Below are 6,000 nucleotides of genomic sequence, written 5' to 3' on the forward strand. Positions count from 1 at the left end.
GCCCAATAGTATTATGATACTTGTCAGAAAGCTGCAGGTAGTTCTTTGACATTTGATGCAGTCAAAAGGATCATATAAATTACCTATTAGGCCTAGCTATTTTTCTTAATCCTAAAACGGCTGGACCTATATGTCTGCTAGAGTCTTTCGTGATTAATATATAAAGACAACATTCTTAAAATATAAGAGAGACATATTCACTTTCATATAAGGAACATATAATGGTTCTCCTCAAAGCTTGGTGTATGTCTTGACTGAGAAAAAGGCCATTTTCTTTTCCTCCTCAGAATATAACTTCCATTCTCATTATGGTAACTAATGTTTCTGGATTTAATAGAATGACTGCTTAATTTGAAAGTTTCTAGTTTCTTGGTTTTCTTCTATGGGATGACATTCTCATGGCTCTTAAGCCATTTCATACTCCTTCCTTCTAATTTGGATCTTCTGTCCCAGTACCACAGGTAAGAGGGCTCTCTGGTAAGAAAGCCTTTGTTTAGCTTTGCATGAATTTACCTTGTTTAGTTAATTTGGGAGCAGTGGTGCAAGCAGTAAATGCCTGCAGTATTCCATCTGACCGAACAGCTTCAGCGGTTCGAGTCCCACCGCGGCCGGGGTGAGCTCCCGGTCCTTGTCCCAGCTCCTGCCCACCCAGAGGTTCGAAAGCCTTAAGCAATTAGATAAAATGGGTACCTCTCACTAGGAGTGGGGGGGGGAACCCTTCTCTCCCTTAGCTGAAGTTCCACGGCGACGGCAGGCTGGCGAGCGGGCTGTAAGGAAGATGGCGGCAGCGGCAGCAAGGCAGCAAGCAGGAGTGATCGGCCCCAGAGGACGGTGTGGCGGTGACATGAGGTGAAGGCTGGCTGACTGGAGGGGGGCCGAGGCGCGGCAAGATCATACGCTGCCGTAACCGGGAGGTGTCGCTGCTAAAAAAGAATGGAAAGATCTGCGCCTGCGCCTGAAAGACCTGAAGACCTATGTCGGTAACATCGCCAGTACCAACAAGAAATCCCATCACAAAAAAAGATGACAAAATGGTCCTCCAATGTATATTTTAATTCATTTGAATTTCAGCACATACATTTTTTGTCCAGAAATAAATAAAAGTAATTTTCATCTTTCATTTCTACTTAAATTATCACATAAAAATTTACATCAGCATTGAACGATGCTCAGCAAAAGTCTAATAATGAGCATTTCCTTCCATATGCACTTTGGATTTTATTTGTTCTTTTTGGAAAGGCAGAAATCCAATAACGTTTATAGGTCATCCACAGAAATAAAGCTCTGAACCTCAAATGAAGCACCTGTCAGATACAATTAAGAAGAATAGCAAAACTTGTTTGAATTTGTACAAAGCATGTTACATTCTTAGATTTTAGAGAGTGAAAACATTGTTAAGAAGGGTTTTCCCCCCTCTACATAATAATAAAAGTCAAGCAGGCCCAATCGTATTGATTAGAATCAGCTGTGATGGGACAGCAGCAGCATCGACTCCAGAACCACAAAAATAACCTGACAAATTTCATAAAGCAGAAACGCCTGTTCTCTTCCCTTAATATTGTATATGGCTGTTTGTTTCAAAAAAATAATGGTTAAGGGGAGGTAATGATAAAGGATAAAAATTTATAGAAATCACAAACATGCTAGAGAAAATGGATAGGCAGAGAAACTCATCTCCCCCTCCCCTTCTAAGCCATTGTCAATAAGTTTTGTTGGACAACCTCAAGGTCCAATACCAAGGTAAATTACTTTTCTGACACAATGTGTGGTTAATATGGGAGACACTCCCAGAAATTGAGGGTGATGGCATGGGGGGGGGATTGTTGCTGTTTAAAGAAAGTGTTAGCAAATGTCATACTCTATTCTCATGTATTTGTTTACTGCCATCAAGTTGCTGTCAACTTCAGGTGACATATGAATTAATGCCCTACAGAACATCCTGTCATTAACATGTCTGTGGGGGGGGGGGGATCACACTTGCTGTCACTGACTTCTCACAGTCAGCTGAACACGTGCTTAGAGTCCTATGTATGCTTATGTGCACAAACTCTGTCCATGTGACATAACTGGGAATCCTGAAAAGGTGGGGTTTCCAATCTCACAGAAAGCCCACATGCATAGGCTTGCTTTACACATTCTGCTGAATGCATGGAGGTTGGAAGTGATCCCTCTACCATGATCCTGCTTCCTCTTCCAAAGATTCACTGTATATATAATATTTGCTAACTTCATAGAAACTCTAAGTCACTATTCTGAGTATCAACGCTCAGGGCCGGCTCACCTGCTAGGCGAACTAGGCATTTGCCTAGAGTGCGAGCTGGCCTGCGGGGCGCCAAAACAGGGCCAGCCCCCCCACCAAAGTTCCCCCAGCACCCACCAAAAGCCGAGTAAGAAGCGCTGCTTTCTGCCTCATGTGCCTTGCGCACGCCTCGCGAACTCCTCAGCGCCCCTCTGGCCTGGCCCCGCCCCCCACCAAAAGTCCCGGTGTGCTGCCCACCCAGAAGAAGCCTGGCTGCTTCACTTTCATTTTCCCCCTCGCGCACGCCTCAGCGCTCCTCTGCCCCTGGCCCGCCAAAAGCCCCAGCTTGTCTGCCGCTGCCAGTGCAGCCAGAAGAAGACTGGCTGCTTCGCTGCTGGCCTGCCTCGCGTGCCTGGGCGGAAACGAGTGCATGCGGCCAGCGGCGAGTGCCAGCAAGTGACCCACACAGGGCCCGGGAGAAGTCTCCTCCAGAGACTGCCGTCGGGCGGGTCCACCACCTCGCACCTTCCCTCAAGCTCAGGCTGAGCCACTCAGCACAACTCGTGCTGGAAACCAGCTGGTAACTTTTGGGGGAGGGAGAGGAGTTCTGCTTTCGTGCCGGGGCCGGGGGGGGCGGCAGGAGTTGAGGCTTTTGTTGAGAAAGCCACGAAGTTTCGTTTGTTTTTCTTGGAGCCAAGGAGGAGCTCCCACGTCTACAGCAACTAAGGAGCTTTCTCCTCTGGAAGTCGAGGTACTGCAGTTCCCAGCTCAGCGATTTCTCTGGAGAGTTTCCTCCCCCTCCCCGGCATCGGCTGTTGATAAATCTGAATCAAGAGTGGGGCTCCCATTTGGTGGGCTGCTGAAAGAGTAGAGGGGTTAATTAACAGCTCCCTCCCCCTGACCAGCCCACTTGTAAGCCAGGAGCCCCATTTGTTATACTTTTGTTTCACGCAGCGCTGAGCTCGCACCTCAGTGGAAAAATGCTCCTCTGACCAGGCAGCTCAATCTGAGTTAATGTTTGCGAAATAAATGTTTTCTCAGGCCTTCTTGTTTAAAGCCCCCCCGCTCCAGTTTACCACGTGAGGAGGGGAAACGAGGTTTGAACTTGCCAGATGTCCCGGTCCTTCCTCATGGCCCTTTCTTCCAATTCACTGAGGACCACACCCCATACACCCCTCTCCTGAATGCCATGGGTGGGGTTTTCCCGGACAGCTTCAATCCAGTTGAGCTCTGCAGACAGAGACAGTTGGCAGCTGCTGGAAATTGGTCACTCCTGTGTTTAAGAGAGGTGGGTATGGCTTTTTCCTAGCAGGCCATGCAAGAAAAAAGCTCCTCCTGCCTCCAGTTGCCAACTCCCAGGTGGTGGCTGGAGATCATTTATTTTTAAAAATTGGTGAGTGCGGGGGGGGGGGGGACGCCAGAAGGGGTCTAGAGAGAAAGGAGGGCTGTAGCTTTCATCCTATGCTTGTGACTTTCCTGAAGCTTCTGGCACTCCATGAATGGAAACCGAAGCCCCACTATACACAGCGATTTTTTGACTGACAGTTGTATGAACCACTCAAAACTAATAAGTTAAACTTATACAAAGACATGGCCATATGATGGGGACAAACAATTGACTACAGTTTCTACATGATAAAAGTATGTCAGAAAAAATAAACTGGGTTAATCCATGCAAGATGTGGGTGCTTCCACCATGGGGGCCAAATCCAAGATGGCTGCTAAAATGCTCTAAATATGACACTCTGAAAAACTGAACAAACTGAAAGATCCAGTCTCAATCATGCAACAAGAACTAAAAAAGTCCTGCAATAAGCTTGAGGATAAAGCAGAATTTTCTTCTTTTGTTAATGTGTTCAGAACTCCTGAAATCAGTTCACTGGAAAAATGTCTCACTTTCATATTGAAAACTGATATGTTAGAAATGCATGAATTTGGAGGAATTCAAAGATTCACCACAGCAGATGCTGCTGTGGATACAAATCTACAACCATGATGAGTAAGGAAGATGGCCAGGGCACTAGAGGTAAGTTATTTAACACAGGAAAATGTCAAGAACATGACTGATGAGTTATTCAGTTACTCAGTGTAAGGAAACCATATTCCTGCTAACCACTTGATCTTCAGATGGAGATAAGAGTGAAGTCTCAAAAATTAAAGTTTGGTGGCTGAGAATTCAGAAGGATGAGAAGATGCTCCTAAGTGAACGAAAAGTCAGACTTCACTATAACAGTAAGAGCTTTCCTGCATGCTTCACAAACATGAAGAGGACAACACAGTGCTATGCTGAGAATTCAACCATACAGTTGAAATTAGATGAGAGAACTATATAGTATCTTAACACTTTTATAACTGAATTTGTCTGTGACCCTTTGACCTCTCCAAATCTATTTAAGAACTCTCCAGTGCTGCACGAACAACTTGTTCAGAACTTTGGAACAGAACACTGTCATCAAGGATTTCTTTAAATAACTGAAGTTTTCAGACACACAAAAAATCATTTGATACAGCTGTTCACAGGAATGCACAATACACATTCTGCAAATTACCAATAGGCATTGTGATTTTACTTGTCTACAATGCAAAAGACCAGATCAATACTTTATAATTAAGTCACAGGAAGTATTGTGTGACTAATGAATGCATTGTTAAAGTACAGAAGTCACAGAACACTTTCTGAACCTGATTTTAGTCCAAAATGTCAACAGGTACATTGCTTTGGTAGACATAAGTTTATCCGGAGGCTTGTAATGCCACCTGCTGAAGACACAGGAAACTGATAGTATTAACTTTACATTGACTGATTATGACCCAAAATGCTTGTAGTCAAGTTTTCTTGGCAACTAAAGATATGTAAGATCCATATGACACTGACATAAGTATCAAGGGCAGCAAATATGGAACAGGACAGTATGTACAACAAAGGGGCCATTGCCTTTGGGAAACAATTGCACATAAATCAATAAAGCTATGGCCTGTTTCATCCCAACTTGGTTTTTGTGTGCATGTGTCCCCCCCCCGTATCCTCTCCAACCATTCACCTGCTCTTACGACTGCAAAGAGTTGCTGAGAATATAAATGAACATACATAAATCTATGTGTTCCAATGTTTACATGCAGAATCAGACAAAGTATTTCTGTATTCAAAGATGAGAAAAAGTAGACAAAATGATGTTATTGTCACCAATACAGGAGGTACGTCTTGCAACATATATGTCACACCAAATAAATGGCATTATTTTGATCAAATGGAACCGAGATTTTTTCCATCGCAAGGAATTCTGCTTGAAGAAAGTGCATCAAATATTTTTCTGCTTCATGTTCATACTAGAGCAGATACAATTTGTGAAGTCCGGGCATAGGAAAAAACTCAGTAGTTCAAACTATGGTGAAATCAGAAGATGCTCTATTAAAACATACTGCTGTTCTTCCAGTAATACTACATAGACCAGACAACATGATGTCTATCAAGATAACACCAGATAGTAGAAACTCATGCAGTGAAGTGGAAGAAAATAAAAACAAAACAAAATAGAGATTACTTCCTGACCATGACCATCATGACTTAGCACATCAGCTGTATGTACTGTTTTTATATAACCAGACTCATGCTCCACCTTCATTAATAAATTATGGATGGTCTCTTCTTGATGACAGATACCACCTATCAGTTATACAAAGTCACCACTACAGTTTAATATATCGATCAGAATTCTCATTCAGAATCAGTCAGTCACTTCAATTCTGATAGTAAAGTGGAA

The sequence above is a fragment of the Gekko japonicus genome, unplaced genomic scaffold (genome assembly GCF_001447785.1).
Source record: "Gekko japonicus isolate JY-2015 unplaced genomic scaffold, Gekko_japonicus_V1.1 scaffold118, whole genome shotgun sequence".
In the NCBI taxonomy this organism is placed as follows: Eukaryota; Metazoa; Chordata; class Lepidosauria; order Squamata; family Gekkonidae; genus Gekko; species Gekko japonicus.